This window comes from Myotis brandtii, unplaced genomic scaffold, assembly GCF_000412655.1.
Source record: "Myotis brandtii unplaced genomic scaffold, ASM41265v1 scaffold440, whole genome shotgun sequence".
Lineage (NCBI taxonomy): Eukaryota > Metazoa > Chordata > Mammalia > Chiroptera > Vespertilionidae > Myotis > Myotis brandtii.
Window position 1 is genome coordinate 4,048,538 of NW_005366834.1, and position 13,316 is coordinate 4,061,853.

The 13,316-nt window shown below is 37.0% G+C and overlaps 1 pseudogene; it reads left to right on the forward strand.

Annotated features, from left to right (window-relative positions):
* The first annotated feature begins 1,046 nt into the window (after nt 1–1,046).
* Nucleotides 1,047–13,316, forward strand: part of LOC102262818 — a 77,071-nt pseudogene continuing 64,801 nt past the window's right edge.

Below are 13,316 nucleotides of genomic sequence, written 5' to 3' on the forward strand. Positions count from 1 at the left end.
CCCCACTCCCAGTTCCATTTATTTAAATATTATATTTTCTAGTGGGAAAGATTTTTACTTTCTATTTTTTTTGTTAATTTACTAAATGAAACAGGTATAATGCCCCATAGCTTTTAAAATTTACTGTCCTTTAAGTAAAAGTGGAAAATGTTCTTGAAAAATCTTGCTTTTATTATACTTCATGGTAGAGAATTCCAGGTGTTTCCAACTAATAATAGATATAGCTGATGAACAAAAACATATCCAGAGACAGAGAAGCATCGATCAGACTGTCAAACCTCAGAGGGAAGGTAGGGGAAGTTGGGGGAAAGGGGGAGAGATCAACCAAAGGACTTGTATGCATGCATATTAGCCTAACCAATGGACACAGACCCCCAGGGGCATGAGTGGGGGGGTGAGGGGGCAATGGGGGGATAAGGACACATATGTAATACCTTAATCAACGAAGAGAGAAAAAAATTCAAAACAAGAAAAAAAAGAATTAGTTCACGTGTCAATTTTTGTTGTGGGCTATGGGAGTCACATAACTAAATATGAATTAATGTTTCATTGTTGTCAGATTCAACTAATACCATTTAATAATGACATATTTCTCCAGGAAAAGAACAAACAATTAGCCAAGACTGGTCATGCATCTAGACCTTAGCTGACAGTGTTTGGTGTTTTTGTTTTTATGTTATTGTGTTACCTACTTCGAACTAGAACCTAATGGCTTAATAAAACTATAATTTTATTGTGTAGTTTTAGAACCTCTTGAGTGTTCCTACATACCTCTCTATTGGACCCACTTATCAAACTACAGTCAGATAGGTGTTCCTTGATGGCTTCACTCATGTGTCTGATGTCTTATTGGGAAAGGCTGGTAGGTTGGATCATCAAGATACTGAATGCCTGAGTTATAGTCTCCTGCCTCTTTGCTATGTCCAGATAGCTTCTTCCCGGGGTCTTTATCACGCATTCTCACCAGCTGTAATTCTTACATAATAATGGCTCAGGGTTTCCAAAAGTGCAAACATGGAAAGTGTTATGGTTTCTTAAGGCGTATAATGGAACTGGCACAGTGTTGCCTCTACCTCATTTGGTAATGCGAATCACAGGGATGCAATCAAACATGCACAGATTCACAACCATGAGAAGAGGCAGCAAAAAGGTGGACACTTGTAAGCCAAGGAAAGAAGTCTCAGAGGAAACCAAACTTGACAGAACCTTGATCTTTGTCTTGTAACCTCCAGAACTATGAATAAATACATCTATGTTGTTTAAACCACCCAGTCTGTGGAATTAAGGAAGTCCAAGTGAACTAACACACTGCCATTTCTAAGATTGTCAACCTAAATTCTTGAACTTAACACTTTCTGATAAAATACATAGACTGCGTATTTTTTCTGTATCGACTAGCAATAGACACAATATTTGAAAATAAAATTGGAAAATTGAGATTGTTTTTCTGAACTGGATGGACCTGAAGGCAAAGATGATTCTGTTCCTCTTGGAAATGGGAATTAATAGTGCATGACACACAATAACAAAAGAGTGAAATTATCACTAAAGTAGCCTAATGGAACAAGACTTTGTCAGGGTTCGTGGCCACGGTGCTTGACTACCAGAGTTTGAATGATGAGTTCTGGTGGCGTGTGAACAATGGCTATCTCTTAAATACAGATTTGAAAAACAGAAAAATGACCATCTAAGTGTTTACAACCACATGTGAGTGGTACCAGTTAAATATCAGGCAAATCACAAAATACAATATTTGAAAGCACTACCAGATCAAAAGTTACTTGGCATCATTTTTCCTTAGGAAAATGTATTTTAAAATAAAATGAAACTATTAATTCTAGTACAGTTACAGAAAATGGTACCAGACTGGCTCTGTCATCATAAATAATATAAACCTGAATAATACACTTTAAGTACCAGTTTCTGGTTAGTGAATGGCAGGCACCACAGGTGACAGTCCTGAGAGAAGCAAACTAATGAGGTGACAGACATGGCTCTTGGCCTGTGACATTTTCCCCCTGAGGAACTGGGAGCTGAAGTCCGGGTAGACCAGGAAAGCCTCTCTGAGCTGAACACTTTCTATTCCTTCTTATTCTAATTGTTGCTTTTGAGAATAATATCATTTTATATAACATTCCAGAGAATTCTTTATTTGTCCTTTCATGACACTCATGATTGTTAGTTCCTATGTGATATTGGTCTTCCCATCTAGTGTAGGTTGGGCTCCTTATAATCATTTATATTGAGAGATATCAGTGCACTCACTCAGGCTCAAGGAAAAAAGTCACTTAAACAGAAATGGTAAAGCAGGTAAAAATTCCAACCAATCTTGGCCCTCCCCCCGCAAAAAACCTCTTCTAAAACACAGGCTCAGGTACAAGGCAGCATGGGAACAAAAGCGGGCCACAGACAGCTTTCCTCAACTTCTCCAGACAAATAATGGAGTCACTTGCCAGGCCCACCAGCTGTTCGAGGATGTGTGGGGAAATGCAAAAGCCAAGTGGGAGGCTCGGAAGACTCAGCTCTCTCCCCGTGAGTTTTAAGGATAACCATGGAATAGCCCTGATGGCATATATTTCTGAAGCTCAAGAGCAAACTTCCTTTTACCATCTGTTCAATGAAGCTGTGAAGATGGCTGGCCAATCTTGAAACGATTAGATCTATGGCTTCCCGTTCAAAGCTTTTCATTTTTACCTGGCCAGAGCCCTGCGATTGCTGAGAAGACCTTGTGAGGATAACTACAAAAATGGGGTGTATAGCACAAGCCAGGGAACTTCATTTACCTTTGGAGGGCTAAACCAAGCCAGATTTGGCCATTTCACCTTGGCACATTCAGCTAAACCTCAAGCAGCAAGTGCCCAACACATTCTGTTAACCATTCACACATGCTGTGGGGTTGCCATTGAAACATTTTTTGATAAAGAAAGTGAAAGAATTATTATAATAAATACCTCTGAATGAGATTTTTCATGTGTCACAGGATGGGGCTAGCAATAATCTTATCTTTCGAAGCACAAACAAGACCTGCAGCCATTATGAGTATGCATTTCTAAAAGGACTAAAAATGGCAAATTGTGTTGAGAACATGGAATATTTTCTACCCATCTATGTTGCCAGCCCTGGTGCTAAAAAACAGAAGCTTGAAGACCCTGGAATGAAAAGCCAGGAGTCCACTGTCTTACCTGGTATGAATAACCATGAACCCATCCAAATGCCTGGAATGAAAATTTCAGAATATTTTCCATTACCCGAATATAAAAGTCAAGAAGATATCGACAATCCTACTCCAGCACCAGCTCCAGCTCCAGGTCCAGTTCCAGGTTCCCAAACCCATCCCTCTGCATCCTCTGGAAAAATGCTCCTTCCACTGTTTGGGACATTTATCATTTTCATCAGTGCTTCTCCTATATATCTCTTTGTTAGTCTGTAGTCAGATAGATTCTTTATTACTTGAAGAACACTACAGGCATCCCACAGGAAATGATCAAAAGGAATGTTGTATTTTTCACTTGTTAGCTAAAGTCAGTTGATAAAATGAGAACTGCATGTATTATTCACTTTTAAATTCAGAAAGTTTTTTTTTTTATGTTGTAGAATCATTTTTACTTATTTGTATATTAATCTTATTGCAAAAACCTTAATTGTGGTTGAATTCAATAAAATACTTTAAGATTATTAGATATAAAACAAACAAAACAAAACACTCACACAAATTTACTAATCATCCCATAAGTAAATGTTGTTTCTCAGTTGTTATGAAAGACACTAGAGGCCTGGTGCACGAAAACTCATGCAAGAGTAGGCCTTCCTTCCCCCAGCTGCTGGCACCGGCTTCCCTCCAGCCCCCGGGATCCAGGCTGCTTCCCTCCGGACACCGCAGCCAGGCACCCAGGACCTGGGCTTCGCTCTGGCCCTGGCTTCGTCTGGAAGGACGTCTGGAATGACGCCCTGAAGGATGTTTGGTCTAATTAGCATATTACCCTTTTATTATTATAGATATGCAAATACTTTGAAAATATAAACGTAGTGTTTACACTTCTTAAGTTTTTAATTTGAAAAATATATATATGTTGTCAAATTTTAAATTTAAGGACAAAAAATTAATTGCTGTGAAAGCATTTTGTTACTTGATTCATATGGAGTAACATATTACTTGAGTTCATTTATTCATGCTATAGATACATACATGAAAGCATATAACATCAAATTTATTATTATTTTATATTCCAAAAATGATCAAACACCTTCCACTTCTGAGAGATGTAAATGTTCTAGAAAACCTGATTCAATTTCATCCTGTTTTTGCAGCTACAACTTAAGCATCTTGAAATTGTGAAAAGAGTGCTAAAAGATAAAACTCTCACATGTAAAGCATATTTTAATTATTTTCATACAGTTGAAATAGTTGGGCATATATACAGACTCATGATTTTTAAAATAATTATAAAATAAGCGAGTTGTGCTAAAAGAATCCCAAGCTTAGTATTGCTGAGCAAACATATCATACATATCTAACACTTGGTTAACTTTTCAAAGTTAATCTTAAAAAATAAAGTAGCCCAGCCAGTGTGCTCAGTAGTTGAGCATCGACCTATGAACCAGGAGGTCATGGTTGGATTCCCGGTCAGGGCACATGCCTGTGTTGTGGTCTCCATTCCCAGTGTGGGGCATGCAGTAGGCAGCCAATCAATGATTCTCATCATTGATGTTTCTATCTCTCTCTCCCTCTCCCTTCCTCTCTGAAATCAATAAAAATTTTTTAAAAAGAAATAAAGTAGATTTGATTACCTTTCTGTGGCAATTCTGGTGGTTTTCGACTGCCCTTATTAATTCACAGCATAGTCCAATCTGGAAAACTGCTTTAAATATATCTGTTCCCAAAGAGTTTTGAACTGTTGTAGATTTTATTAACACATTAAGTTGTGTAAGAAAAATGAATGGGAAATATTAAAGACCCAGAGGACAATCAAAGAGGATGCTGGTCTCTCAAGTTCTGCATTAAGAATCTGTATACACTAAGTGAACATCAATTGTTTAATGGTGAATTAGCTCAATAAGAAAAATGAATGGAAAATATTAAAGACCTAGAGGACAATCAAAGAGGATGCTGGTCTCTCACTCCAGTTCTGCATTAAGAATCTGTATACGCTAAGTGAACATCAATTGTTTAATGGTGAATTAGCTCATTTATGTCCTTGCATTTAATTCAGTTTAATGCAAATTTAACAAATGTTTTTTCACTCTCTACTAATTACCAGTCTATTAGGTGTGAAGAGATGGAAAGGGAAATAAGGCATTATTCCTGTCCTCAGAATTCACTCTCCAGAGAGATTATCAGACCAAAAAGAAAAAAAAACAAACACAACAAAACAGGAAGACAAAAAGAAAAAAAAAGAAAAAAGAGCCAATGTGTTCTTTGTTATCTGTAGTTTATTTCATTTTCCAGGAAATGTAATTGCCTGAATTGGGTCCCCCTCAAAATTGATATGTTGAAATTGTAACACCCAGTACCTCTGAATGTGACTGTATTTGGAGATAAAGTCTTTAAAAAACGTGATTAAGTTAAACTAACACTGCTAGGGTGGGCCCTACTCTAATATAACCCAATGCAAACCCAGTCTGTGGTATTTTGTCATGGTAACCCTAGCAAAGTAATATGCCAGATTACCAAACATTTTTTAAATGTATACATTTACTTAACATATATTTAAGAGCCTACTTTTCGCTGAGTTCTTTACAACAAAGAAGCAATGAAAAAGAAAGACATTATCTCTGAATAATAACTTTTAACATCTAATCAGGGTGAGAAAGACGAATACTAATAAATAATTCCAGTTTGATGAGTGAGAACATTTATTTTTGTATAGTTTATTATAAGAACAGACAACAGGGAACCTAAATGAAGTTTATCATGAGAGTTTTCCCTTATTGAGTTACTTTTAATCTTTTCTATAACAAAAGGTTGTGGTTGGGCAAGTTAAGGAATGTGGTGGCAAAGGAGGAGAGTATCCTTGTGGGAAAAACCTATAAGAGGAGAAACCAGCTGCACCTTCACTAGACAAGTTGATGAGACTGAAGAGAAAACCGGTGAAAGACAAGTTGAGAGAAAGGTAAGGGTCAAAATAAAAATTAAATGTGTTTCAAAACATTTTTTTGTTTTTCAAAGTCCATTTTTTGTGTTTCAAGTCCATTTTTTTCTAATTTTTTGTTTGTTTTCACTTTTTTTAAATATATTTTATTGATTTTTTACAGAGCGGAAGGGAGAGAGATAGAGAGTTAGAAACATCGATGAGAGAGAAACATCGATCAGCTGCCTCCTGCACACTCCCTACTGGAGATGTGCCCACAACCAAGGTACATGCCCTTGACCGGAATCGAACCCGGGACCTTTCAGTCCACAGGCCGACACTCTATCCACTGACCCAAACCGGTTACGGCTGTTTTCACTTTTGTTAAGGTGCTATTTACATACAAAAACAAAACAAAACAAAACAAAACAAAAAACACCCTAAAACAAAACAAAACAAAAAAGCCCTTCTTGTAAGGTATTCAGTTTGATGAGTTTGGCCTTTTTATGTAGTCATAAACCACCATCACAGCTGAGATATTGATGGTAAGAATGGAGAAAAAGAACACTGATTAACTGCCGGTGGAAATGCAAATGGCAGTGCTACTTTGGACATTTTGACAATTCTTAGTCTTCTTATCAGATTATCCAGAAATTGTGCTCCTAGTACAGTGATGGCGAACCTATGACACCCGTGTCAGAGGTGACACGTGAACTCATTTTTTTTGGTTGATTTTTCTTTGTTAAATGGCATTTAAATATATAAAATAAATATCAAAAATATAAGTCTTTGTTTTACTATCCTGATTCACTGCTGGTGGAAATACAAATGGCAGTGCTACTTTGGACATTTTGGCAATTCTTAGTCTTCTTATCAGATTATCCAGAAATTTTGCTCCTAGTTACCAATTGATTTAAAGACATATGTTTACATGAAAACCTGTGCGCAAATGATTATATCAGCTTTATTTATTTGCACTAGAAGCGTGCAAAATCGTGCGGCCCCGCCCACCCGCCTGCTGCCAGCCTTGCTACGATTGGAGCCTGTGGGCTGTGCCATGTGACCCGTGAGCCCTACCCTGCTGCCGAGAGTGGCTCGTGGTCGGGGGGTGGGGAGGTAGGGGAGGGACCAAGAGGTGCTCCTTGCACCTCCTGGTGAGTCTGGTTGTTGGTTGTTACAGTGTGACAGCGTTAGGGCCACAGGCCTTTTATAATATAGATTGCCCCCAAATGAAAGCAACAAAGAAGCCCTTCAATAGGTAAGTAAACTAACTGTTACAAATCTGTGAAACAGAATATTATCTATATATATAAAAGCCTAAGTGACCATTATGACAGGAAGACTGGATGACCAGACGACTGGCCAGTAGCTATGATGTGCACTGACCACCAGGGGGCAGATACTTAATGCTGGAACTGCCTCCCTGGTGGTCAGTATGCTCCCACAGCCAATCTTCTGAAGCTGGCCAACCTCCCATGGTTCCTTCCCCTGGCCGACTGGCCTGATCGGCCCAATTGCCAGCCAGGCCTAGGGACCCCACCCGTTCCCGAATCCCTGCACCGGGCCTCTAGTTCAGCAATGAAAAAGAAATAAGCTATAAAGCCATAAAAAGAAAGTTGACAAACACTCAGTTATTAGGGCAGACATCAGAGTTAATCCAGTTTACAATATGCCTACTTGTATGATATGATATGCTATGCTATGATATGACATATGATATGATAGCAAGGGGAGTTTCCCTCAGTGATTTTCCTCTCCAAGACCCATAACCCCAGTCTAGTCATGGGGAAAACATCAGCCAAATCCCAGCTGAGGACCATTCTACAAAACACCTGATGCAGCTCAACAAAAAATGGGGAAGTCTTTGTCACTGTCATAGCCCCGAGGATGCTCAGGAGCCATGACTGCAAAGAGTGGTATGATATCCTGGATGCATCTTGAAATTGAAAAACATAAGTAAAAACTAAGTAAACATGAATAAAGAATAAATCTGGTTGAAAATAATGCACTGATAGCAATGGTGTGGGGTTTATGGGATCTCTTTGTACTGTCTTCAAGTTGTTGTTTTTTCTGTAAATCTAAATCTATTATATAATAAAAAGTTTACTAAAAAGGAAGACACTCCCTATATACACACATCCTAAAAAGTAGGCAGGCCCTAGCCAGTTGGACTCAGTGGATAGAATGTTGGCCTGCGGATCAAAGAGTCCCGGGTTCGATTTCCATCAAGGGCAAGTACTTTGATTGAAGTCTCCTCCTCAGCCCATGCTCTGGTTGGGGCACATGCAGGAGGCAACCAAACAATGTGTTTCTCTATCATCAATAGTTCTCTCTGTCTTTCCCTCTCTCTTTCACTCTCTATAAAAATCACTGGAAAAATATCTTCGGGTGAGGATTAAAAAAAAAATAGGCAGTTTTGATAACAAATATGGATAAACTGTTTCAGTTTATGGGTCAGAAATCCATGAAAACATATGAATTCTTCCTGGAAATACAAAAAAATGGAAGCTGTGCTAAGGCTGTTGCTGAGTGTTTTCAGTATCACTGCCAGTAACACAAAATCTAGGTTCGCAAACAGAACCTTGGGGTGGAAATAGAAAGAAATTGTGGTCAATTGAAAAGAAGCACCCAGATGGATAAGGAACACAGAAGAGGAAATTATCACTTTTTACAGGCCTTCGCTTCACAAAGCAAGGTAATGATTTTCTTAGCCTTTACTCTTACATGTGGTGCTGAGTTATGTTCAAAGTTAGACGAAACCTAAGAGGTTTTGTTGTTTGCTTTTGAAAAGGAGAATCCAACTGAAGTCACATTATAAGATTTTCCCAAAAAACATTTGGATGATTTAGAGATCAGACATCAAACAGGATCCCTTGATGACTCTCCTGATTAACAGCCATTAAATTGATCATTTCTATAGCATTTGCTTGCGTATGTTTATATTGTTTCTTCTATAAGCTTAAAAGACATACTGCCTTAGAAGTAGACTGTGCGGTTTATGACTAACAATGAGCAGCTGATATACCACATGCCTAGGATGAAATCCCTTTTGAATACCTGCATGAATAGGAAGGTGAATGCTGCCCTGTTCTCTTCATGTAAGTAGCTACGGTAGGAATCAGAGTAATGTCCACGGGGTGCGCGTGAGTGTGACATAACAGCTAAAAACCAGTGATGATTAGTTCCTATAACTTCAGAAAAGACAAACATGGGAGCTTTGTTTGCATATTGAAACACATCTCTGGATATGATCAGTTCACAACCGCCTGCGTGAGTCAGTACATAGAGATGGTAACATGTACTTGAAGTTCACCATCACCAGCAGTACTCAGCATTTTTGATAACTCAGCCATCAGTGGCCCCAATCCAGCAGAGTGTTCTTGGGGCCATGGGAACTGGATTTGGTGTGGAACCAGAAGTGGAAAGGATTCTATGGCGGCTCAGCTTGGGCATTTAGATAATGATTTGTCCACTTAGAGAGGACACAAGAGGGAGCTATTTTCAAGGAAACTGGACTTGATCGAGCAGTGCAATTGGAAAGAGGAAGAAACATTCTGATCAAAGTAAAAGACAGTGAACAGGTGAGTTAGTGGCTTAGGGTGTATGAGTGGGGACATTCTGAGGAGCCTAAAATATGGCAAGTCACCAGTAATAAGTGTGGGCAAATATCCTTATTTATGGTGGCCACATGTCAACTCTTATGTTAGGGCATTGGAATTTGCAACTGGGAGTCTCAACAATTTATGTTATGCTGTTGTTTTTAATGCTACATTGCTTTCCATTATAGGTTCTTTCTGAAGACTAAGTCTACTTAAAGCAGAGCAATGTCTGCTTTGTGTTGTGAGTTTGATTGTGAATTTGAATCCAACCTGACAGCAGGTTGAGCAGAGTGAATAGTGGAGCTCCATAAATGGAAGATAATCTATCCACAGTGAATGGACCCAGTAATACTGTACCAAATACGATCACTTAGTCAATAAATTATATTGCCTTCCTTTTTAATTTTAGCAAATGTGTTTGAGAATAGTAATATATATATGCCAAAATGTGTGCAGATCATAAACGTATACATGGAATAATTTTTATAAATTAAACTTTCCTGTGAAATCAGCATCCAAATTAAGGAATGTAATATTGTTAGCATACCAGAAGACACTTCCAGTCATTATTTCCCTCCAAGATAACCCTTCTGGTTGCTAATAACCTTGATTTGTTCTGTCATTTCTCGAACTTTATAAAAATGGATGATGCGAATCATAACCTTTGTGATTGTCTCCCCCCCACACACACAGTTATCTCCCCCACATTCAGCCATGCTGTTGTGTGGAGCAAAGATTTGTTTATGCCCATGGCTAAATAATATTCTGTTATGTGAATGCACCATAAATTTATCCATACATTTGGAAAGGTACTTTTTTAACTTTTCATCTTAAACTTTCTGAAGAAATATGGTAATTGTCCTTTATAAAAATTTCACTTTACATTTTTTGAGAAACATAAATTTTATTCTTGAAGTCTTGCTTTGAAAGATTATTATTTTTTTTGTGTGGCTCTCCCTTTTAGAGCATTCTTCCTACAAAGGCCTACCGTTTATGTCTCAGTTTCAGTTGCCCTCCCCTCCTCCCCCCCAGCAGCTTATAGTGTCTCAAAACCAAAATCTTCCACATAGTTAACATCCATCTTGTGGCTAGGATTGACAGTTGGTTTCCATGGTGAAGCCAATAGCCACATTTTGCTGGCCCCATCTGTTTCCAGTTCTTAGTTATTTTTGTTGTGTTATTTCGCCTTTGGGAATTACTCTTGTTTTCTGTGAGTTTGCAAAACATTTAAAACAAAAGGAAATGACACTTTATAATATAACATGTACTTGTTTTACAACATTTGGACTTTTAAGACTATCTAGCCAACTAAACTCTCTGAAACAAATTCCTTGCAGCTTTTTAGGGTTGATCATTTTATTTCTCTCACACAGAATATGCATGGAGGAATAGATGGTAAGTTTTACTTCAGGCATAGGATAGTGTCAATAAGTTATTTTAAAAATATGTACCCCAGTTAGTTGTTCATATTTGATTATGTGCTTAGTTTTAATGACAGCATGAATACTTTCATATTCATGACTTTAACACTAACCTTATGTTGATTAAAAAATCAAAGATTCTGCCCTAACTGGTTTGGCTCAGTGGATAGAGCGTCCGTCTGAGGACTGTAAGGTCCCAGGTTCGATTCTGGTCAAGGGCATGTACCTTGGTTGTGGGCACATCCCCAGTAGGGGGTGTGCAGGAGGCAGCTGATGGATGTTTCTCTCTCATCGATGTTTCTAACTCTCTATCCCCTTTCCCTTCCTCTCTGTAAAAAATCAATAAAATATATTTAAAAAATCTTTAAAAAAATCAAAGATTCTGTCTATTGTCATAGCAACTGCCCATATTTTCCATGTAGATATCAATATGCCATTTTTTTCTCTAATATTAGGCAAATTCTATGAGGTCTTGCTGCATATAATGCATAATATGCAAGTAGATTACTTTAGTTTTACTTCACACTGAAGACCTTGAAACACAGAAAAAATCCACTGAAATGAAAATGATTAATGTTCCTTAAGTAAAACAATTTTGTACTGCTTATGCATAAAATATAAGCTTTAATATAAGTATGTTCTGTTATTTTTAATTAAAGAGACTTTCAATTCTAGATATAAAAATACAGATTAAAATTACCCAAATTGTGTACATTAAATAAAAATATACTGCTTTGAAATCTTGTGCTGCTATTTTTACTCTCCCAGATTATCCCATTTTGATGAGAACCCATTATTGGATCATTAACTGCATTTCATAATGACATTTCATAGATTAAGTGATACTAGATGAATGTGTGACAGTTACTATATTTATAATCCTATGACTAGAATTACTAGCGACAGAAATAAATCTAACTACCACTTTTTGACCTTTGGGGTAAACATTCAAAATCTTTAATAAAGAAAATTGTGCTATTTCTGATAAAATATCATGTAGAATTTTCATTTATCTTCTAGTTTAATAAAACATCGTTTTATAAGAGTTTACAGAAATGGTTCACAAATGTGTACTTTTTTGCATTTTCTATCATGTTGTCCTTATAGTGTCTCAAAACCTTAATGAGAATACAGACTATAGAAAGGTATTAGCATCAGGAATTTAAATTATATAATGAAAACTTTCTTTAACTCTTTAAAATACATTATTTAAAATAAATTTATGGTATTGCAAGCAACAAATGAAAATACCTTGCTGAAGCTATAAATAATTATTGGAAAAAATATTTTATTGAAGGCTTAGTTTTAGTCTGTGTACACTCAATGCAATTTTTTCTAATGTGAAGACCACAAAATACTAATAGGGGTTTCTTTCTATTTTGAAAAGTTAAAACTTTGCTAATTTTAATTAATATAAATGACCAATGTTCACCATAACATTATTTTGAATGAAAGATAAGTGACCACTTACATTTTAAACACATTGGAACTATTTTGGAAAGGATTTAGAGGTAAGAAATAATTAGAATAGTGTATGTGTGAGAGTGTGTATGTGTGTGCTCACAAATAGGGTATCAAGAACACAATAAATGAGGCTATTTTTTATAAAATCTGAGGTAGAAAATTTTAGTTAATTGATCTGTTTATTTTAATATCAAGTACATATACAGTATTAACCAACCAACACTACAGAGATGGTAATGACTATTTAAAACAGATATTGGAACAATAATTTTAAACAAGCCCAAAGATATATAGGTGAATTATACTCCTATGTGCCAATGAATTATTGACTTTTTTACACTAATATAAAATAAAATGAAAGCAATTGAATAATACAGTATTTATTTACATATTTATATATAACTAGAGGCCTGGTGCACGAAATCGTGCACGGGTGAGGTCCCTCGGCCTGGCCGGCAATCGGGCCGATAGGGGCCTTCTAGCCCAATCCAGATCAGGGCCAATAAGGGCCGGTAGGCCAGGGGAGGGACCGTGGGAGGTTGGCTGTGGGAGCACACTGACCACCAGGGGCTAGCTCCTGCATTGAGCATCTGCTCCCTGGTGGTCAGTGTGCATCATAGTTATCAGCTGGTTGTCTGGTCGTAACAGTCACTTAGGCTTTTATATATATATATAGATATGTATATAAATATATAATTTATATACAATACATTGAAATATAAATGTATATATATATATATATATATATATATAAATTTGAATCA